This window comes from Psammomys obesus, unplaced genomic scaffold, assembly GCF_907164565.1.
Source record: "Psammomys obesus unplaced genomic scaffold, mPsaObe1.curated_primary_1811, whole genome shotgun sequence".
NCBI lineage: Eukaryota > Metazoa > Chordata > Mammalia > Rodentia > Muridae > Psammomys > Psammomys obesus.
The window spans coordinates 26,469,110-26,493,778 of record NW_026592890.1 but is presented as its reverse complement, the minus strand read 5'-3'; the positions used below and the strand labels follow the sequence as shown (position 1 = coordinate 26,493,778).

Here is a 24,669-nt window from a genome sequence, read left to right as displayed (position 1 = left end):
GTCCCCACACACCACACCACACACACACACACACACACACACACACACACAGACCCACTACATATGTGTACCTCTAGCAATCATACAACTGAGCAGTGATGCAGGTTGATAATGGCGCTAAAATCACTGAAGTTTCAGTTGTTCCCTCCAGTTCTAACGGTTGGTGATACAACTCTAGTTATTTAATTGTTGATTATAAATAAAATGCAGGACGGTCCCTCTTAAGAGAGAGTCCTAGTCATGCTTCCTCAGAGATGGAACCAGGGTGTTCCAGTCTCTCGTATGGGCACGAAACAGAACCTCCATGAGAACAAAGGGGTCTTACTTCTGATCACACCCAAGCACTGGGGACAGGCCAGAGGAGCCAGACTCCATCAATGGGAAGGCACTCCTCTGCCCTCTTGGAACTAACCCAGGCAGCATTATCTCCCCACCTGTTGCTTCCAGCAGGGAAAGTCCCTGAATGAAATGCTCCCCATAAGGGCAGGATTGATACAGAGTGTAAGACACTCAACTAAACTTGAATTGCAGATAAACAATAAATAAAATCTTTATCGTATCCCAAATGTATACCTTTGTGCTAAATTTTTCTGTTATTCATCTTAATCCAACTTGTCTAGGTATCCCGTATCCGATTATGTTAAATCTAAAGAGATGGTCATACATACCTAACTTTTTTTTTTTCTGTATTTGCATCTCACAATAATTATTTGAATGTTAGGGGACCTTGAAGTTAATGTCGAGGCTGCAAAGCGATTTCCAGTACAAGTGCATGTCCAGCACAATGAAAGCAAAGCGTTTTAGAGGGCAGACTTGCTGATCACATTTAAAGGGCAAGCGTCTTGACTTTACCCAAGTAATAGTTCGCCCAAGTTGCTGATTAAAAACAAAACAAAACAGACTTGAGGCTTAGAGAAATCATTGATTGCTGTTTTATACTTTATGTAGTTATCATGACAAAGGTGTACAGTGTCTGACATGCTGAGCTATTACCATAGATGGATTTGGTTTTAAAAAACAAACAAACCTTACTCAGCGCTATTTCTCGGAGATGCTTCCACCTTACTTAATGTTTGTGATATTGTATCTGTGTTTTCCTATATTCTTCCAACCGGAAAAAAAAAATGTCCCATAGTAAGTTAAAAGTGCAAAGCTGTCACGATCTACCAGGGTCAAAACACTAGTTGAGGAACTTAGGGGAAAGAAAGGCAGTAGATGGGGAAGAATGCCGCAATTCTGTTTCCCAAGGATGGTCTCACATAGATGTTCCGTGCTGCCTGTGGTCGCAGGCTGATCCCAGTGCCCCGCCAGCAGGTTTCCCATGCTCTTTATAGCCAGTGAGCAGATCTTGAACCAAATACATTCCAGAGACTTAATAACACAGCACAACTACTTTCCTGGGTTGGGTCAGGAAACTGTATTTACATAAAACAAAATACGGTCACATTATTCATGGGAGGGATTCAAAATGTGGGTGGGAGGGTGCTCTAAAAATATTTCCACTTTATTTGAATTGGCTTTATATGAATGGTTATTCTTCAACCAACTCTCCAAAAGAAGGAAGAAAAAATAAATAAATAAAACATCTAAGATGAGCATGGGTCAGTAGGAGGAGCTTGGCAGAAATCCCCCACTGCTCTCCCCCCAGCTCTTCCAAAGCTGGACACTTGTCCTAAAGCAGACTCTCTGACCCACAGTGGTACTCAGTGTGAACTGGCACACATATGAATGAAAAATCAACAGAATGAAAGGGGAAAGGGGGACTGGCAGGCCAAGAAGGAAGGTTCCCACCTCTCTTTGGAAAAAGCTTTCCCTTTGGATGGAAAGAATGTGACAGAGACACACCCAGAGGGAGCTCTACACTCCACTTGAGGATTTCCCTACCTCCCGCTCCTGGACAAGCCATTTACTGAGTCCATCACTGCTGAGTGTACGCTGACAGCAGTGACTTTTCAGTGAGTGACGGTGGGCGAGACGGAGACTAGTAGTTTCAGAAGAAACGTTCAATAGTCTGACAAAACTGTAAAAGGACAAGAGAGCTTATTCACTTTGTCAAGTAATGGTAGCAAGCAAAAGTAAGCGAAAGTCTGAAAGTTGTGTGTGTGTGTGTTTGGTTATATAGTTAGTTTGCTCAGAGCTGGGGAGAGAAGAACTGTTTCTTTCACCCCTTGCCTATAGGGTAATTGTAACTTATAGAAAAGATGAAACAAAGGCAAGGATATCTATGTGTGGGTTTTGTTGTGAGATAAGCAGTCAGATTCTAGCTGAAGTCTTCTTGACTAACACAGAAGTGCAGCGGACCAGAGGAAAAGAAGGAATGGTGAGAGAATGGCGTCAGGGAACTGGTCTCAGAGTATCCTTGGGGGAAATTGAGATTCTTCTCTGTTGAGACACAGGCCCTGAGTCAACCAAGGTCAAGAACACTGGGCTAGAGGTAGAAGCTAGATGGAGGCCATGCAGAGACATTGAGAAATACAGGGCAGAGAAAGAATGCTGGAAGTGTGAGGGAGAGGAGGCGGGTTTCATCACTGTTGCTGGATTGGATACCTAAGTGAGAAAAGTAAGAGAAACTGCTGATAAAGGCGAGGAGACTTTCCTGAGAGGAGAAAGGAAGACTTCGTGGCCTAACCCGAGTGGGTTTTACTATTACCATCATTACCACGGGGACTGTCCTCCAAAAATAATCATTGCTTCATACACCCATGGATACTCCTCAGTGGACAAACTGACTTGCTTAAAGAAGCACTGCAGGAGACTAATTGCGAGGGGCTTTCCCTCTGTTCCTGTCTGTGTTGACATGTGGTCCCTTGCCCTGACACACTGTTAGGCTCCCTGCCATTGCAGGGTTACAGAATGTTTACGGAAAGCCTTTATATCTCTTTCACTATCTGCTTTCCTTTTCCTTATCTCAGACCCTTGCTTTGAAAAAGATTATGTAGACAATAAATCTTCCAGCCACTAGCCTGGGCAGCTACCCTGGAGTGCTGTTCCAGAACTAGGATAGGTCTTTGGAACCTCCATTTCTTTCATCCACACAACAGGCAGATCTAGAGACTTGCCATGTACAGAGGGGAAAAATGATATCGAGTTTCGCCGTTGCCTTCAAATGGTAAGCAATCTGAGAGAAAATAATATAGCCAGCACTGTACCAAGCAGAACAGACTGATGCTCTGTAAAACTGGCTACACGAGCTTAGTACCATGGAGATAATGAGGCAGACCAGAAGGACTCGATATTCTATATGCTGAACAGCAAAGTTTCTTACTTTAGAAACACTGGCATATCTAACAGTGGCCTAGCTAACACTAAGACATTTCCTGTCACCTCCATAAGTCAGTGGAACTATTCAGCTATCATCCCATCTCACAAACATGGAAACAGATAGAGTCAGGAACCTGAGCCTCTCTCTAGCTGTGAAATGGCTCAGCCGGAAAGGAGTTTATTTATAAAAGCAATTCGGCCATGCAGGAATATCTAGAAAATTATACGAAACCATACTCGGGGACCATTTTATTGAAATTATGGGGGCTTTTCTTTTTAAATGAAGTAGAAAACGTAATGCAAAGCATTACTTGGTGCTACCGGAAGAGTCTCATAAAGCTGCATAAACTGTTAGGGCAACGGAAGGCTTGGGTAGCACTCTTTCCCTGCCTTGCCTGGTAACTTTCTTTTTCTTTTATTGCGAGAGGTTAGGGGTGACATGTGTGTACCTTGGTGCTTGTGTGGTGGTCAGAAGACAACATGCAGGAGTCTTCAAAGTTCATTCATACTGTAAGGGTGTCAGAATCACTGCTGTGAAAGCTTCCGTTTACGTATATATATATATTTATGCTTATAATTTACCTATATACATGCACAGATGTATGTGTATAGAATGTTTGTTCACCCTTCCATAGGAATAAGTGTGGAATCTTCCTTTTGAGGTTGTGAGCAATACTGCTATGAACAATGATGTTTAAGTATCTGACTCCAAGTCCCTGCTTTCAGTTCTTTTGAGTACACATTCAGAAGTGGAATTGCTGGATCCTGTGGCTGAAAAGAATTTTTAAAATTCAGATTGCTACAGAAGCCATGCAAAAAAAAAAATCTCTTAAGTGGAGCCCAGTAAGGAGGAAGAGCAACCTGTAGGTGATCAGCCCTGAATCACAGGAGATGGTCCCTCAGAGTGGAGCTCAGTCCTGCCAACTCTCTGGAGGCTTGCTTGTCTGTTTTGCAAGAGAAGACAGACCAGGCACACACCTTTAATCCCAGCACTCAGGAGGCAGAGGCAGGAGGATCTCTGAGTTTGAGGCCAGCCTGGTCTACAGAGTGAGTTGCAGGACAGCCAGGACTACACAGAGAAACCCTGTCTCATAAAATAATATAAAAGACAGAATCCAGATTCTTAACTGAAATTGACGACCCAATTTTTACATTTCTTCTAGGAAAGTATATCCGAAGGCCAGAGTTAGCCCAGGAGTGGTTTACTTGTTGTCTGCCATATTTGAAATTCACCTTTCAGGGCCTGTGGCCAGACAGATGTATGAATCAGTGTCCAGCCTTCCAGCAGCATGACTTTGAGCAAATTAGTTCATCCGTTAGGTATTGCCTTTTTTTTAAATCATAAAATCAGTGGAAACATACTTTACCTCACATGGTTGCTGTGAAATGCACTTAGATAAGATGTCTGCAGGCCTCGTAAGACAGCCCTCACCTCTCCCTGCTCCTTTTTCCTGCTGCGATGTCAGCTAAGCCCAGGTACCATGTGGTCAGTGTCTAGCAAAATGTACTTTGTCATCTAGAGCTTTAAAATGTTCGTAAATTTGATTACTTTCCAGTTTGCTTATTTTCCAGTTGTGCAATCCAAGGGTAGAGGGACTATATTGTGTCTCCCATAACAATTCTCTTTAGTAGTTTTCAAATAGTTTTTCACCATAATACAGTATCTGAATAGTTGAGAAAAAAAAATTGATGGGTTTTTCTAAATTTCTAGAAAAGCCAAGGATCAACAACAAGAAAACAGAGCAAATAGGTATGGAATTGAGAAATAAAAATTAGGCAGTGGGGAAAGCAAAAGGACAAATTCATGAGCGTTCAAATCTGACTCCTGGTTTTGGGAAGTACAAAATTCCAAGGAAAGTCTTGGGGGTTTGCTTGCTTATAACAATCATGTAAACAAGATGGAGGCTAGATATAATTTTGAGACACTTCAGGGGGTTTTTTTTGGACACATGCATGCTTCAAGTCCCAAAATTAGTACTTATAATTATTAATTTTCTAAAATAAGGAAGTCTGCGAGTTCATTAAGATATAGTGACCATAGCCAGATATTTAAATATCCTCCTGGGTTTCACAAGAGAGCATGCTACTTTCAACTGTTTCTCTCTTTTCCTGCCGCTGTATCGAAGTTAAATTCTGGGAAACGGCTTACTAAAGGGAAGTTTAGCCACAGATGTTTGTAATTCCAACTTGAGTTTCCCATCAAAGTCCTAATGAAATTCAGCTGCCAGCAGCCTGCCTCTGAGGCTCTGTCTTCTTGTCATGAGAAACTTGGGGGGGAAAAGCATTCCGAGGCCGATGATTGGTAGTGGGAAATTTTCCGTATTCAAACACAAATACCCTCTATGGAGAAAAACAAACGAGAAGCTGCTCTTTTAAGAGAGAGAGAGAGTAGGTGGATGTGCCTTAAAAAATAATAATTTGCAAATTTATTTTACTTTTTTTTTTTTTTTTTTTACTCTTTTACTTCCAGGGCTGCTTAAAGCATTTGGGGAAAGTTAGGGATCTTATGTTTATGTAAATGGAGGCTAACAGCTACTGGAATGAATCCCTGAGGACTGCTGAGTAGGAGAGGCTCTAGAGCATGCATCCGTACGAATTTCATGCAAACTAGAACAGAAATCTGTGCTGTGCCCTACAGCTAAAAGATCTTCTGAGTGCGGTGCAGGCTTTGTGGGCTTGTACTTATTTTGAAATTATGGAGTAATATCATTGCCTTAAAGAAAACCGGAGAGTCTGGGGATCTGAAGTGTGTTCAGCTAAGCTTGCCTTGAGGATATGACAGCTACATGGGGTGTTGTCTGTGCCAAGTACACTGCAGTGCAGAGAACAGAACTAAATAATTTTCTAAAAGCCAAGGACAGCCCAAAGGGCTGCGTAGCATAGTAGCTAGAAGTAAGAGAGATGGCGAGTGGTCCTCAGAACCTTAGTTACCAGGACTGTAGAACTGCCTGGAATCTTCAGAGAACAGCATCAAAACAGCTGCATGATGGCCAAAAGAGAGAAAAAATTTTCCTGAGTGATACCACAGCACAAATCCCACATCTCAGTCTTTTCTCTCGTCTTATTTATCATCTCCTTATGTGGATGTGTGTGTGAGAGCTTGTGTGCTGCAGAATCATGTAGGATCCTATGGAGTAGAAGAGGAAACTGGAGGCCCCTGAACCCGGGCCCTGTGGAAGAGCAGCCACTGTTCCTAACCACTGAGCCATCTCTCCATCCCCCGACCCTGCCACACAAATTTCAGTCTTAAAATGTAGCAAGCCTATTCTGTAGCAGGCTACTCTATGATTCTTTCTAAAGTCCATGATGTGTGTGCTGGCCCTTGAGAAGAGTGACATACTTTGGCCACCAAGCACACCCTAAGGGCCACCTCACTTCCTGCTGATCGGCCCTAAATCTTTGTAACAGCAGGCTGTTCTCTGTCAAACCCCCAGGCAGCAGGTGACGTCCTGACAGTTGAAGACTGAACGGAGTCTGATTGCTTGGACGAGAACGGTTCCGTTTCCATGTAGTACATAAATAATTGCTTTATTCTGTTGTCCTCCCTGGGTATTGTTGTCTCTCGCAATCAATGCTAACAGGCACTCCAGTTTTCACTTACAAAGAGACGAGCCCTGAAGCCTTTACTGCAGCACATTCATCAGCATAAAAGAGACCAGATTAAGGCTGAAACCTCTTTGATAGTTGGTTGGAGGTTATCCTAGATAAAAACCCCTACTATGCCCTAAACCCTAAAGTCAAATCAATCATCCGATGCTCGGTGCTGGAAAGGAAGTTTAGAGATCCAGTCCTCTCAGCTCATAGCCGAGGGAAGCAGGGAAGCTCATTAGAGACAGATCGTGGAACTGTGTCTTCTGGCTCTGCCTTGAATTCTTCCTGGTTGCTTCGCCTTAAGCATTAGAACGAGAGATCATGAACACAGCCTGACATCTTTCTCTGTGTAGCTCTAGCTGTCCTAAGCTCGCTTTGTAGACCAGGCTGGTCTCAAACTCACAGAGATCCATCTGCCTCTGCCTCCCTAAGTGCAGAGATCACAGGCATGTGCCATCACGCCTTGCTATCCTCATATCTTTGAGAAGGAAATTTACTTCACTGTACTATTATTCACTTTAGTCTTTATTGCTTTTCTCTATTCTTGCCTTGAATGGCCGGTAGGAGAGTCCTGAGGCCCTAAGTAAAGCTGAACTATGAGCCTAGATAGTTCTTCACTCCATCAAAACACATCACTCTTGGCAGATTAAGGAACCTGAGCAAGTAAGTCCCTTTACCTCCAATGACCTTAGAAAAAGAAGAACAGAGAAGGAAGAAGACGAAGCAGTCAACTGTTGATGATGTTCGTTCTTACAGATTAAAATGTACACAGGATCAAGGGTCTTACCCTTTAAGACCCCAAGTTCTTAAGAGTCTAAAGAGTGTGGAAAATGTAGGGCATTGGCCTGGAAGAAGAAACTAGAAAACACTTTAATGGAGTAATTTTCCCAGCTTCCCAATACCTTCTGTGAGTGAGGTTGGGAGAGCTCCAAGTGAGGGCACAGGGCACAGGCCAAACACAGACACAAGCTTTCTACCATGACACACCAAGAAAGTATCTCAGACAGTATAAGCTACAGACACCCCCATGCATACAAGGTATGCCTTCCAGTGGTCAACAAATCCTGTGCCAGGGTGTCTAGCTATTTCCACCTCCCCTACTCAGACCCTGCAGGAGGAAATGAAATATGATGAGGTCACGAAAGGAGAGCACCTATCCATACCTAAGTGCCAATCAAGTATCAGCTGGCAGAGGGTCCAGAGGAGACCTCGCTTCCACTCAGTGGAAACAATAGAACCACCAACTCCTTGATGCATTATAGATGTCAAACAAAATGACCCCATTATACTGTGCATTGAAAAATTATCCACTAGGTTTTAATGCTACTGGAAAGAAATTTTTTTTTGAATTTTATTTTTTTCTTATCAGTTACATTTTATTAACTCTGTATCCCAGCCGGGTCCCGATCTCTCATTCTCTCCCAGTCCCTCCCTCCCTTCCTCCTCTTCACCGTGCCCCTTTCCAAGTCCACTGATGGGGGGGACCTCCTCCCCATTCATTTGATCCTGTTTTATCAGGTATCTTCAGGACTGGCTCCAAAGCTCTCCTCTGTGGCCTAATAGGACTGCTCCTCCCTTGGGGGGGGTGGGGAGGCCAAAGAGTCAGTCATTGAGTTCCTGTTAGAAATAGCCCTTGTTCCCCTCACTATGGGAAACCAATTGGTTACTGAGCTACCACAGGCTACATCTGAGCAGAGGTTCTAGGTTATATCCATACATGGTCCTTGGTTGAATGTCAGTCTCAGAAAAGACCCTGTGCCCAGATATATTTGGTCCTTGTGGAAGGAAAATTTAAAGCTTGCTTTAGATTGAGCAGGACACACATTTGTCTTCAAATGTGTCCTAGGAAGTTTCTGGAAGTCAGAATTACGTGAGGAAGCTTGCGTCGGCAAATGACTGATTATTGCTGGCTGTGGGGAGGCAGGGTCTAAAAGACTGATCCTCAAGCATGGCACAAAGGGTCAAGATCTGTGCCACCTGAGCACAGGCTAGCAATGCAGAGCATCAAAACCTACCCAACATCCTCACTGGTACATTAAAATACAGGAAACGCTCAACTCTAAAGTGGAGCCAGATTTGAATTTTGGATGGACTGGGGGAGATCTGTGGATCTAGAAAGGGAAAACTTTTTTATGTATATAGGAAGAAGAGAGTGGAAATATTAAACCAAATCATAGCTGAGTGAAGCTCACTCAGATCAAAAAAGTAACTTTAAAATAGAAAAGCAGTGCAGAATGCTGCTTTGCGGAAGCTGGAGGATTCGGGAGATGATGCCACCTCCTGGAAACGTGTTTGGAACTGGATTTTGAGTAAAGATATAAAATGACATAGAAGGTTTTCTGTTCCCATCTCGCCCTCCCCAGTATCCGTGACTATACAGAAATGGGATGGCTAAAGGGTGTGTCCTTGAGGGATGACAGGGAGAGGTGGCCAGAGAGAAACTTACTTGTGAAATGTGTTGGACTATAGAATGTCACTTTGACTATGAAATAGTACAGCTTTGACAGTTTTTCTTCATAGCAAGGACATCATCCTGATTCAGGACAAGTCTGTATAAAGAGTGTAGTTTGTTTTCTGGGCTAGAAAGATACTATCACAGGACACATAAAAACTAAAGGCAATTCCTCCAGCAGAGGTTTTCTGGCATGTTCGGGAACAGCAAGGAAGCACCGCTTGAGTTCCCAGATGTCTCTTGTATCAAACATTCTCCCTGCAGGCTCCAGGTCTCCCTCACACTGCTTCAGCGCTGAGGAAGCAAGTCATTACGACCTTAAGGGACAGCTGTGTCTCACCCTGTGTGGGACAACTCACTGGCTGAGATCTATGGTCTTCTTTAGCTTTAATTTTAGTTTTAGCTAAAACACATGATTAACACTCTGGGACCTGGCACCTTATGTGTCTCCTTGCTTTATTCCCCTAATAACTCCAAGGAAAGATGTCCATATTAGGCCCATATAACAAACAGGAAATGGAACCACACACAGCAGCTGAGTAGTTTACTCAACGTCATAGACAGGAATTCTGCCTCCAGGCTCTGAATTTTCTGACTATAATATCCTCTGGTAGTTTTCTCTAAATCTTAAACTCAGCTAAGAAAGGTCCCTAGTACCATCCAGGAAGGACAGTGACCAGTCTCTGAAGAGCACGTACATTAGTTCACACTTTGACCTCTGTGAAGTTATACAGTTACAGAACAAACTATCTTGATTGTTAATGATGGAAAGTTCCTCTTGGATATGAGAACAGTAATTGGTGGAATAATTTCTGAATGTGTTATACCCACTTTTCCCTAGCTTTTCTGAGCATTCATTTTTCAGGGGAGTCTTGAGTAGACCCATGACTCAAAACTGCTTCAAAAGGATGAGGAAACAATCTGAGCTTTCTTAGGGGAAATGATTGACAGGAACATTGACAGGAACAGAGGGGAATCTATTGCCGTCTCACATTTTCTCCCCTACAAATGATTGTGGGAAAAAAATGAAAGGCAGTTCACAACAAAAAAGACTCAACACAGAATGAAGAGAAACACCCTACCTCCTTTCCGAGAAGCCACCAAGTACTGTAGAAAACATATTGTCTGAGAGACATGAACAAGGAACAGGAGCTTAATGTAGGAAGGAATTACCCGAGGGGCGCCCAGTTCACACTAGACAGACCCAGGCAGTCCTTCTGGGTCTTGCACAGGGGCAGAACTCATCAGTGAACTCCCTTGTAACCTGGAGGGGGAAATCTTTGAGCCTGGTGATCCTCAGACTTTTCACACCCAGGGATCTCTTTACTCCACCCTTTCTTCTCTAGCCTCATGTTTTATATTATTTCATGTATTGCGAGACATAACAAGATACTGCAGATGATGTGGCTTAAACCAAGGAAGATACTTTTCCCAGTGTTCTGGAGGCTGAAGTCCAAGATCAAAGAGCTGTTGGGGTTGTAGGGCAAGGGCACTCTCTCTGGCTGGTAGAAGGAGATTCACACATCTCCTGAAGCCTTCCTGACATGCATACACCAGTCATGTCAAATTAAGGTCCCGCCCATGTGACTTCATTTAGGATTTATCATCTCGCTATGGGCCTTGTCTTCTAAGACAGTCAACTGTCAAACTGAATTAGAGTGTTTTAGCATCTAAATTTTAAGGGGGTTTGATTCAACCCCCTTTGCATTTGCTAAGCAAAAATATTCAGCAATATTTAATGACATAATTCATAACTGCGAAAGAGTGCTGCTGATAACAGAGTGTCATTGTTTTATTTGAACTTTAGCCAAAAATGGAAGTGTTACTATTTCATATTGGTTGTACATTTTTATAGATAAAGTGAGATTAACTTTAATTCTTTTTTTTTTTAATATAAGAAATAAGCCCCATGCAGTGGCACATGCCCGTAATCCCAGCACTCATGGAGACAGAGACAGGCAGATCTCTGTGAGTTTGAGGCCAGCCTGGTCTACAAAGCGAGTCCAGAGCAGGCCAAGGCTACACAGAGAAACCCTGCCTTGGAAAATAAATAAATATAAGTAGCATTTAAACCCTGCATTACCATCTTGTAGTTTTTAGGGATGCTTCCTTTATTCAACTTTGGTAACTTCACTCTCTTATTCAACATAAAGCAATTTATTTAGGTCAAGGCAAGAAATCTGGCTACACACCCTTTAATCTTATTATAATGCCCACTAAATGTCATGTATCCTCCAAATATGAATAAAACACAATCAGAGGGATAGAACAAGCACACTAATAATGTAAGCAATGAAATTATGTTATAAAATATTGGAGAGTTTAGAAAGGATGTTTGTTTCTGGTGGGAAGTGAGCAAGTCAGTGCATGAGCCATGTGGCTTTTGGTTTGGACCTTTAAGGTTTGAGGTAAAGCAGCTCATGATAAGACAAGGTGAATGGACACAAAAACAGACAAGGAAGGGTAATAGTCCCATTTGGTTAGATTGGACAACAGAGAGTCATTGAAGGCTTCAGCATAGAAATACAATGAAGACTGTGGTCTATAAACCTTAATCTGGAACATGGATGGATTGGGCATTGAGTAGCAGACAGCCTAGAATTAGGGTGACATGTGCTGGGCATTGATGATTGTCCAGGAAAGAACAAAAGATTCTACATTTGTACAGTAGCCATCATCTAAAAAGGAGAAAAGTCAGACTGGGGTCATTGTCAAGGTTTCATCAAGCTGTCTTATGTTTTGAGAGGAAGGATGAGGGAGAAGGCAACAGTACTGTTGATATTTGTAGAGATGTATTTAATCATGAGGGACCTTTTAACATTAGCCCCACTAAATCAATAGCTTTGAGTTGAGTTGTGACGGAAATACCTTCGGTTCACTGGGGTTGCACATGAATTCCTCACAGAACCTTACTGTTTGTTCTAATGGGGTTTCTCTGTTCTAGTATGTTTGAAAACTGCTCCTCAGAGGCTGCTGAAGTTGACATCATAAAGCATGACAAGTCTCCAAAGTATCATTGAAATCCATCTTCCTGGCAGATCCCAGCAGGACACACACCTGCCAGAACTAGTTGGCTTTACAGAACTACGGATATTCTGAGCACCTCCAAACATGAGCTAAAGTCTTCAACAATTGGTGCCCTACAGAGAGATATTTTAATGCTTCCTCTTCCTTGTCTGATGATATTTTGGGCCATTTCCTAGGAAATTCCACTCTTGTCTCAGTCATTACCTGAGAGTGCTGAGAAAAACAACAAAGGGAATTTGAAGAGGGTTGGGATGGTCACAGGCAGATGTGTTAACCCACATTACTAGCCATACCCAGACGTTAAGTTTTGTTTTTTGAAACTATTCTTCTATCATGAGTCAGATTTTATCTTAAAATATAAACTCTTTTCTAATGTAAACAGGGTGATTTGATAATTCCTCACAGCGATAAAAAGGCAAGTCTCTTCCCTCAAAAGGGTATTACAGGTCATGTGTTGTCCAAAAGCCAGTCTCTAAAAGCCAAAGTTATTCCACTCAGAACAACAAAAACTAAGACAATACACATCTAAAATTTTATCTGTAGTTTGTCACTTGTTTCACAAACTGTCCAGTACATATCTCAGTGCCACCAGGGTCCGTGGGACATTGTGTTGTGGGACTCCCCAAGAGTGGGAGGGGGGATGTTTCTGACTCTTCAGCCTGAACTTGGGACTCTTTTCCTTCTACTGTGCTGCTTCTCCCAGCCCTGATTTGAGGGTGTGTGCCTAGTCTCACTGTAATTTGTTACGCAATAATCGGCTGATACCCCTGGGAGGCCTGCTCGTTTCTGAAGGGAAGTGGAGAGGAGTGGATCTGAGGGAGAGGGGAGGTGGGGGTGTCTGTTGGGGGAGTGGAGGGAAGGGAGACTGTGTTTAAGTTATTGACATTGAAAAAATATTACTCACAACTTCCAAGTAAAGGGATCTCCAGTGACAACTAACTCCTTTGAAAAGTGTCAATACTTGTAGAGCTTCCTTGTTTACAGTGTACTTTCCTACATATTTCCAGCTTAAATCTTCATAACCGTCTTACAAGCCAGGCCACTTGTTGCTAATCTATTTATGAAACATGATGCTATCTACCAGGTAACCCTTCCGAAGCAGCAGGAAGTTTCACAGCATTCCAGACAGCGAGGAACCATTGTTCTGCTACTATCGTTCAAGAGGAAGATATTGGTGCCAGAATTTGAGTCACTTTTTCAAGGTCCCCAGACAGTCTTTGGAATGGGAACCACAGCCAAATTCTTTGCTTTAGAGGTAGCCTTCTTCCCTCTACGTCACGGGCTTATTGTGCTTGAGATTCTAGGCATTAAACCCAGAACCTTTTTCTTGAGAGGCAAGTGCTCTACCACTGAGCACTATCTCTAGCTTCCTTCTGTATCACACAGCACGGAACACACAAAGACAAGGGATGAGGGTTACCTGGAGATGACTGTGGATCATCAAATGAGTTGCATCATCTTGAAACAAATTCATGGGCACGTAAGGCTTCTTGCTTAGTCTTATGTGGCTATTTATGGCTTAGAACTACTTTAACTGCTAAAACGTTCAAATTTGGGAGCCTGGAGAGATTCCTTCTTGTGTAATAGCACTTGCTATACAAGCATGAGGATTTTGGTGTGAATGTCTAGCACACCCATAAAAAGCCAGGCACTGTGGGGGCTGAGACAGGAGGATCCCTGGACCCACTGGCTGCGAGTTAGTCCCAGGCTCAGTGAGAGGTCCCGTTTCAGGGACCAGGGTAAAGAGTGACAGAGTAAGACATGTGATATGCATGTATACATATCATACACATACACTCACACACATTAGAGGTCCTCTTGGCTTTGAGTTGTTATATGTCTCTTAATTGTGAATTTTATAGTGACACTAACCACCCCCCCTTCCTTTCATTTTAGAGATTTTAGCCATACAGCTAAAATACAGCTTCATACAACTGTCAACCCTCCAAATTTCACTTTCCATGCTTGTATTTAAAATTTAAACATTCAAGTGCAAAAAGACTTCAGAATTTCTGGCTAACGTTTTCTGATGGTCACATAAAAATTAAAAAAAAAAAAAAGCCCTTGATATTAAAAAGAGAAGAAAGACAGGTGTATTTCAAGTGTGAACAATAATTCTTTTGTTGCAAAACAACTGCAGAAAGACATTTTCACATCATTCCCAGAGCATATCATGTCTGGTATTTCCCTCTGCACAGCCTACGGGCAGGTTTCTACATGATTTCAGGAACTCCCCTATTCTGTTTCAAAATAATGGAAATGTAAGAAATTAACAAAGGAAGTCAATGTGTCATAGCTCCAAGGTGGTGTTCTGCTTGTGTTTATACCCTACCATGACGTTCCCAGCCTACTCCCTAATAATCCTACCATCTCCACTTTTATTTAGCGAGATTTTCCAGTGTTGGTTTCTTCATACGCTAACAGCAAGGACATTAAATTTCCATTTCCCCAGAGGAATTTGACAGGTCACAGCGGAATTGTTAGACTTTGTAATATAATCTGGATTTGACTCAAACAACATCAAGAGGTGCCTTGAACATTATAAAGGACAGAATAAAGGGGATTGCAGAAGGTTAAGACAGTCCCTGTGTGCTCAGCAAAATAATGAGGCATTAGAGGGATAGGATAGCTCTAGCCTGATGCCCACTGCCTGGCTCACTTTCAATATGGCAGACCCTGCTATGCCTGGTTCATCCTGAGTCTTTGATATAGGAAAGTGCCTCAGTACAGCAGGTGTTTAAGGTGATATATATTGGTAAGGATGAAGTAATGGTCTTTATGAAGGAAGGTTTATACACTCTCTAAGGTGCTTAAAACCTCCAAGTTCTAATGAAAGGGTTGGGCCTTTTCTAATCCCTGCAAGTATTTATTGTTATTTCAGCAGACAACACGTGTGTGTGTGTGTGTGTGTGTGTGTGTGTGTGTGTGTGTGTGTCTGTTTTCTTAGATACATAGTACATCAATTTTTCATTGGAAATAGCCTTATTTTTCCTGCTTGTTTTGTCTGATCTTCCATTTGCTTTTTGGAACAGTAACCAATAGATTAAGTTTTTAACCATAAGGCATTATCTTCTCAAGTTGGTTTATTTAAACTGGTTGAGCTTTTGTTTGATTGCAGTCTTTTCTGTTTTAATCTTCCAGCATAAGATCATATTCATAGAGAAATGTGTTTTATTTTTCCTCAAGTGAAAAAATAAGCAGAGATTTCCTTTGAGTGTGGTTCAACCATTAAAGAAGTTTATCAACTTCAAGCAAGGAGGAAATTTTTTTGAATACTATAGTGAAAACTTTAAATTAGAGCAATTACCTGATCTGGGTGAGCTCCTTGGAGACTGGGTGGCTGAGGACTGAGGACAGCTGAGGGCACCAGGTTCTTTATTTCTTCACATGCTCTGAATGAGTTAACTCAGTCTTGTAGTCCCCAGCCACAAAACCAAATATTTTCTCCATTCCTTCCCCAGCTCAGCTGGATAGAATGAAAGAGGATAGAAATAAAAATAGTCCCTTTGTAGAGTTAAATGGCATTGTCCCTATTTATAACTTGAAATTTATTGTCACTTTCAAGATTCCTCACAAGCCACATAAAAGTGACTTGTGGGCTCCTAGTGGCCACAAAGAATTAACAAAGCTTCCAGAGCCACCTAACACTTATTCTAAGGATTAGAGGGAGTCTTCAATATTGTTGACAACATATGATGAAGGAGCCATGGGACTGTATTGTAAGCCAGAAAATTGCAGAGTTCACACAAGTCTAATCTCTGGTACTCATTTAACCTCCCCAAAAAATTCCAACAACTTAAAGGAGCAGATCCATGTGCTATCTTTATTGAGACTGAATATAGGAAGTGAAAGATGCTGACCCTATGAGCAATAGACAAAAACTTAACCTCAAGCCTCAAGCCTCCCCATACAGGAACAAGGAAAATTCTTCCCTATCATTTCCCCCTCCAGCTTCCATTCTCTACTTTCCGAAAATCCTGTACGCTACCATCCCATCCAAAGAGTTGTTCTGGATTCCCCACTGCCCTGTTAGAATTCATCTCGGCCTCTTCCTCAGTGTGGCATGATTTCTCCATATCTCTCAACAGGTACATAAGAGTCTTACAGTTCTTACTATGTTAGTGTGTTGTGGCTAATGATATGCCTTAGACACTCCTAGTGAAAGTGTATAGATCGGGGCAGTTTGTGAGTCATCTTCTGACTCCCCAAATGGCCCCTGCAAGTGCCTTGAGTATAACGGGCGCTCAGCTGACTTGTTTATGCATTCCTCGGTTATTTGTTGAATGTCTGCTTTGTGCCAAGCCCTAAGCAAAGCCTTAAGTAAACAGTGACACATGAAACAGAAACACCAAGTGAATAAATGACCATACTGAACACCAGAAGCCTAAACGGAATCGAGCTGTCTGTTGGGTGTACACGCAAGTTCCTATATAATTCTAATGGAGTCATCAACACTCAGCCTAATACCAAGAGTGAACCATGAAGTGGCTTCTCCGAATTGTCCACCCCAGGATCTCCATACTGCAGGCAAGAGAGAATGCCTTTTAAGTTAAAAAGCTTTGTCTTTCCCACTGTATATGGAAAAATTGACTATGCACTTTCATAGAGAAGGTCTAACTAAGAAATGTTTATATTGGAATAAGCCCCATCTCTAAATCTGGGCTTGTTACTGAATGGTATTTTGTTTCCTTAGATCAGGGAAGGGGTCTGGAAACATCTGTAACTAAAGTATTGTTTTAAAATCAGCATGATTTTCCCCTTAAATAACAGATAACAAAACTGTGTAAAGCAAACACTCAGCCATCACTATCCATTTCCTCTCTGGACTGTGTGTTGTTTCATTGTCACCGAACAGTGCTACACGGGCCTTGGGCACAGCCATCCCCTTCATCTTTCTTTTTACTTAACTTTGTGAATTTTGTCTTCACCTTTATAAACGTCCTACCGCAGAAAAACTCTCCAGGTTGCAGTGGCTATTTGAGAACAAAATTCCAAATCTCCAGATGACAGCTTACAAAATGATTCAGCAACTACCCACCTCCTACGGTTGTTTCTAAACAACCGTTACTGACTGTGCCACTTATGCGTGTGGACTGGAAAGAAATAACAATTTTCGCTAAAAGTCATCTCATAAAAAAAAAAAAAAAAATCTCAAAGTGAACTCTTCAGAGAAATCAGAAAGGGGAAAAAAAATTATAGCAAAAACCCTCTAGTGGAAGCACTATGGTAACTCTTAGTACTCTTCATGTCCTAAAAGTAATAGAAATACTTTGTGAACAGTTCAGGGCGTAGTTGACATTTTGTAAGTAAATATTTAGCATATGTTCAAAGGGTTCTTATTTTGTTTTTCATTAGGACCTCAAATTAAAGGAGTAATGTTTGGGGTGGTAATGCGCTTCTCTTCCATTCTCGGCGAAGTTGGTGCTTGGTCTGTTTATTTCCTTATAAACTGTTTGAAAATGTTCTGTCGCCTCTCTGCAACCACTGGATCCTGATCTGAAGGTCCATTCCGATCTTCTGAGCCTCCTTCGATGTTTGATGCACAGCAGACATGTTAAATTAATCTCCAGCTAACATTTCACAAATCAGAAAGTGAGATAGAATCTTGTGTTCATGGGTTTCATATGGTCACGTGTCTCATAGAATATGGCAAAGGTAGACTGGGCATTCGGCGTACAAATCCTAAATTTGGAACCAATCCTGGGTGTTTTCTGTGAGATTTGCCCTTTCTTGGTGTTGAAGGACAAAGGCTTGCTTTTCATAGGTCAGTCAAATTTTCAATGAGGGCATTTTATTAGTACAATTTATGGGCCACATTTTTCCTGTTAGATGCATCCAGATATATGTCAAGCTGCCATATATTCTGCCTGAGCAGACAGCAGCTTCTGGCTCATGAAGGGAAACACCTGCACCCACGGCGGTGTCTATTACACAAAGGGCATCCTTTCCCAGGGCCTATTGTCAGATCTCTCAAATGGAACAAGGGAGGTGTTGGCTACACAGCTGGATGTCATGCAATCAACTTCCCTCAAGAGACGGGCTCCGTGATGAGGAATAGCATTATTTACTTCACAGCCCGTTTCGAGCTGCACACATTAAAACAGTTTAAAACTGTTTCATTAAGAATAGTTGATGCGTGCAAGACCAAATAGCCACAGAGAGCTGATGGTCAGTGTTTCCTCTCTGGCGTCAGCCATATGCACATAGAGAAAACATGGATACGTTAATAATGTTTGCCCTACCCACCACTCTTAGACCCTCGCAGATACCTGAAGAGTAGTATTTGGATATATGGTTCAGGAAGCAGAGACAGGAAGATATCCACAAGTGGAACCCCAGCCAGGTTGGCATAGTTTTAAACCATCTGGGACTACACGGTGAAACCCTGCCTCAATATCATGTGTGTGTGGAAGGCATGGGCAGTATGAGATGGGTCACTGTACCAAACATGTCCTCTCTGTCTCTATCTCTGTCTGTCTGTCTCTGTGTCTCTCTCTCTCTTTCTTTCTCTGAGACAGGGTTTCACTATGTAACCTTAGCTGGCCTAGAACTCTCTATATAAACCATATAGGCCTCCAGCTGATGGAGATATGCCTGATTCCGCTTCCCAAGTGCAGAGGTTAAAGATGTGTGCCGGCACTCCTGGAACACATCATCATGTTATTTTCCTTCTCCATCATCATCAGGAAGTATGGCTTAGTGCAACAAGCACTAAAAATAATATTGCCTGGTTCTATGTAAATAGCCTTACCAAAGTTAGGGCCTTATTTCACGGTAGCTCTTGCCAGCTCTGCCATTCAGTGATTCTGTAATGACAGGCATGGTCAAGTCAGTCATTAAGCACCTGTTCTGGAAGGGCGCTGAGAGACTTCAGTGACGAATCAGATAACTCCAGTTGTTCTTCTAGAGGAAGTATGTGCTCTGAGAAGAAAGGCAGCAAGCCTGTACCTCCAAACATCATTGCTGAGCAGTGTGCCATGCAGACAAGGGGAGCTCACTGAGGAGCTCACAGCAGACAGCCTTTCCAGAGGCAGCAAGTGCAAAAGGAAGGGAGGACACTACGAGTCCTTGGACCTCTGCCCCTGTATTGGACTTAAATGCATAGTTAGCTGATTCTCCCAACCGCTCTAGAAGATAATGTGACAATCACTTCCATTTTTTTCAGAAAGGGATGCTGGAGCTGAAAATTAAATTACCCTGCAAAGCCTCCCCAGTGGTAGAACCTAAACCGAAATCCTGTTGATCTAGAACATTCTGCTGTTCCAGGTTGTCTCCAAAGGACATGAATGCAGAGAACTGCAGTCATTGTAAGGAGAGGCTTGCAGAGCACCTAATCAGTGACTAAAAGTCAGAGGTGTCCCAAATACAAGTGTGTTTATGAGAGAAATTCACTTGTTCCCTAAATGAGGACATGCTAACTGCCTGCTCCACGAATGGCAGACACATGGGGACTTGAGATTGGACATTTGTTAAGATGCCAGAGCAAAGGTTTTCATCATATGCAGCCATTTGGGGAGGTAAGTTCTGAAGGAGTGCCTTCTAAATGTACATATTCCTGCAGGGGCAGAGAACCTGTAGGGGGATAAAAGGAAAGGACTAAGCACTTGGAAGAAAAAAACTTCATCACCTATGAAATTCCCTCCGTTTATTTCCTGTAAGATCTAGTTCACATGGGTTATGTTGAAAAACCTATCAAAATTGACTAGTTGAAACAGGTTCTTGCTTTCAATGCAAATGCTTTTGATTTGGGGGAAGTGATTTTGATCAGGGGGAAGTGTCCTTTTTCTCAGTCATCTATAAGCTTCAAAAGAAGATTACAAACACGTAAAGTGTGATCCATCTTAAGATTAAGCAATTCCAATCCTTAGAAGGATAGAATTAAATTTTTAAGCTATTTTCTGTCCCATATTAGTTATATTTAGAAATACATCTTGAAGGAAGCCTTTTTATCCCCACTTTTCCCTACCCATGACCCCTAATGAAATCACTGAAAATTCTCTTGTCATTAAATTGATGTTTATAATGCTTACTCTTGAAGAGAACTTCCTACTTCAACAAAGAGCAATGATCCCCCAGGAGATCATTTAATGTAAATTAAATCGTTTACATTAAGTCATTCATGTAAATTCAGGATATTCAGGATGATGCATTTGCTGCGGTTTGTATGTTTTTATGATTTACACCCAAGAAAGGCTAAGGAACAGGCTAAGGAGCCAGGAAAGAGAAGGGAGCATGGCTTCATTAGTGGAGAAGTGTGGGCAAGTTATCATGGCAGGAAGTGGGAGGACAAAGGTAGCTTGGACTGAGTGAATCTGCTAAGAACTTGCAGCCTTAGGGCCAAGGGCTAAAGGCAGCTCATTCCCCCAGCTCAGGGAGACCCAGCACTGGGAAAAGAACTCTTCCAGGACAAGCTTCTACTTCGGCAGCTATAGCTTTTACCCACACAGCAGTGCTCCGCCGGTGAAGAAAGGGGGCACTCAGTCAGGAGGAAGATGTTATTGAAATGGATTTCCTTTCTCCATCCCTAGCTGGTTGATAGATCTTGTCAAGAACACTCCTCTTCCAAAATTCTTTTTTCGTTTCATTTCTTTTCTTTTAGAGAAACCTCTTCTACAATCACCTACTTTTATCAGATGGTTTACTTCATTTAATTATTTCATGGCAGGATCCCATGTGTCCCCAGCTGGTCTCAAACTCCCTATGTGACCCAGAATGACCCTAAACTGGTCTTCCGGCCTCTGCTTCTTCCTCAGAGTGCTGGGATTACAGGAATGCATCCTAAGAAGCTGTGGAGATTGAACCCAGGGCTATGTCCATGTCAGGCAAGCACTCTACCAACTGAGCTACATCCACAGCCCCAATCAACTGTTTAAATTCCCCTTCCCCCCCCCTTTATATAAAGGAATAATGAGAAAAAGAGTATGAAGAGCAGGCTGTAAAAACACGATCCTTAAATTCTACAACCCAGCTTTGTTCAATCTTCAATTATTGCAACCTTTTCTTGATTTCCCCTTAGCTCCAGGCCAGCTAGAAAGAGTTTTGTGTGTCTAGCCTGTGGGACTCTTTTTACATTCTGTTCATGGAACAGTAGTGCTGGCTGGAGTTCTATTACCAGCTGTCTTACGCTCTAAGAAGAAAGTGCTCTCAGAGACTAGACCCCAATAATCCTCTTAGGAAAGAAAATTGTCGAATGTGCCATTACTATGTGAGTGTTAGCTTATCTGTAAATTGGAAGGTGAGAATATTGTGAATGATTTTGAGAATCTGTAACTTTGCCTTAAGTTAAGAAAAGTCCAAGCAGAAAGTGAGGAGACATCTCAGTGGTTAAGAGCACTTGCTGCTCTTACAGTGAACCCATGTTCACTTCCCAGCACCTACAGGGTAGCTCATAGCCAACTGTACCTCTAGTCCCAAAGGGCATTATGCTTTTGGCCTTCCTTAGCTCCAATCCCGAAGAATACAGTGCCTTCTGGCCTTTGTGGGTGCTAGGTACACATGATGCACAGATATACATGCAGGTAAACACTCAGACACATAAAAAATAAATAAATAAAATAAAATAATACTTAAAAAAAAAAAAAAAAAAACAGAACAATCCAGTCAGAATAAGTAGGTATTTTTAAGCTCTATATGTTATACTGGTAGCCTAGGGCAAATAAGTTTACCACTAAAATGAAAGGCTATGAAAATTATTAATTACCCGTCTAGTAGAACCTAGAAGCCAGTGAGTGCTTTCCCTGTGAAAGGATGTCCTGTGGGAGGGCATCGCAGCTGTAAGGTAAGAAACAGAGGCAGAGCAAATTAAGCAGGGAAATCTTCTGCTCATCTTTAAACCATGTGTGATGACAAGGTCACACAAGGTGAGTAGGCAGGAAGCGAGGGAAATTATGCACACACATCTGAATCATTGTCAGGACCACACCAGTGACATCCCAGAAACGGTGCTTGAGACCCTCACCGGGTCTAGACATGGAAATCCAGTGATGTCACGTGCTTTTCTTATTTCTTTCCGACTTGACTTTCATGGCAATTTGTACATTCTCTGCATAGCTTAGTGAATAAAGTATTGTCAATATAGAGGCCAATATTTATCCATCCCTAATCTCATTCCCATTCTTAACCCTTAAAGAGACAGATTTTTTAGATTCGCTTTTATGCTTCCGTATGTGCGTATCCCTATCTAAGGTGTTGTGTGGTTTGCATGTTTTAAATGTAACATAAATATCACAGCGGTTCTTCTAAGCACCTGGCTTTCTCCTCAATAGTATAAGGTTCATTCATAATGGGAAATATCTGAACCATGCGATCGGTTAGTTTGCTTTCCAAAGTGTATGCACATGTGACTCATTCTTCACTGATTCGGATAGACTTTTTCCAGGTGGCATTTCCAATATCTTTTTGCCATTTGTCAGTCACTAAGATAGGTCGTGAGGACCTGAAGATGAATAAGACATTATACCTGTCTTCATGGTCCAATCAGTGATCTCAGAGAAGCAGGGAGTGTAATGTTAAAATTGTAATATTTTATGTGTTCTGGTGTGCTATGTACTGTACTGAGGTATCTGTAACGCGCCATGTGAGTGACTAAGTCTGAGAGACTGGGAAATGTGTTCCCAAAGGATGGAGAAGGAAAGAGACAGCCTAGCCTTCTGTGACAGCATATGCAAACAAGACAGGCAAGAACATGTTCCATCTGGGATGTCAGGAGATGTGGTTTTTGCTGGAGCAGAGGGAGCCGGGCTTACCCTAATGATGCTGGGTTTCTATAACAAAGCCTTGGATGTTCAGAGCAGGAATTTTATTTATTCGTGTAGCCATTAAGAAGCAGAAAAGTAGTGTGATAAGATCTCTTAAAAGTTAATTCTGATATAAAGAGAAAACTAGAAGAGATAGTGTGTGTGTGTGTGTGTGCCCGCGTGTGTGTGTGCCCGCACGTGCTGTGGGACGGAATCTAAGGTGTAAGTACAATAACTTAGGAAGGAGAAATACCCGAGTTCCTGAACTAGGCCATGATATTGGAGACAAGGAAGAAGTGTCTTCGTAAAGTTTTTAGAGGTGATTGATTCTATGGAATAACGGTGTACGAAGGGCAGGAGGAGATGGGAATTGCCTAACCCACGAGACAATAAGAAATGTTTGCGCGTAGAGAATTTAAAAAAATAATATTAAAGCTTACTAAAATCCATTCTGGTTTTGTTTTTTTTGGTTTGTTTTTTACTATGAACATATGGCGCCAGTTCTAAACAATGTCAGGGGCAAAATGCTCCTCCATGAAAAACCTGCTGTGGTCTCCGTTCTGACACCCACCGCAGTGAATGCTGAGTGTCAGCAGACAGCAGATACGGAAGCTTCAATTAGCACGGTCCGCCTGCTTGACCTTCAGTCAGCAGGGCTTGTGTCTTCAGCACACGCATGAGCCTGGAGAACTTCTGTTGCGACAGTCCAGCCCAGCACAGGGGCTGTGAGGAGAGAGAGCAAGTTCACAACACAACAAGATGCTGAGAGTTTGCTTCTTTGGTTGTTCTTTCACTGGCAGAAGCCTGCACTCAGAATACGGACTTGAAATAAATACTGATGTAACAGTGACGCGAAGAAGAAGCAGCACATGGTGTGTGTTCTTTGCCCTACTGTGTGCAATTTTTTTTCCTCATTCTTGAGGAATTCATTTTTTTTGGAAGTGTTTCTAACAATTGCATTTATAAGAAGTATATTTTATACATATATAAAAAGCATACTGTGTAATTTAGGAATGTTAATCCATCATGTTTTCTTTCTACGCCATTTCATCTCTATCATTAACTGAAGTAGAATATTAAGGAGAAGAAAATGGGAAAGTTTACAATGATGTTGGCATAGGACACAGTAAATTCTACACGCCTATGGAATGGGGTGTCTATGGAAGTCAAGATGGACAGCTGTGACATGAACTTAGAAGCAAGAAGTGAAATAGAAGAGCCAGATTGGAGATATGCAGAGATCCACTAGTCACGACAACGTAGGAGACTGGCGTTCTTGTGGGAGTCTTGACATCATCTGGGAAAGCTGTGCTGACAGGAAAGAGGGAGGCAGGTGCCCTGGAAAACACCAGTGAAGTAGGGACAGCAGAGGAAAAGCACTCACTCATTCTGATGCCCCCTGAAAACAAGGTGGAGAAAAGGATTGTAGAAAAACAAGAATAGAGAGTTTCCCTAAGATAAGGCAGAAAGAACCCCACGGAGCAGTTAAACACTATTAACTATGGGAATGAGAACAAGACCAGGGAAGCCAAGCCTTGGATGTTCCTGGACTTCACTCTTGGCCCGTCATTGGCAGTAGAAGTCAGATCATAGAGGCACAGA

At 42.2% G+C, this 24,669-nt stretch overlaps 1 protein-coding gene across 1 annotated transcript in view; it reads left to right on the top strand.

Annotated features, from left to right (window-relative positions):
* The window catches only part of Lama4 (laminin subunit alpha 4), a 146,252-nt gene that overhangs the window by 1,374 nt on the left and 120,209 nt on the right, over positions 1-24,669 (top strand). The window lies entirely within an intron of this gene.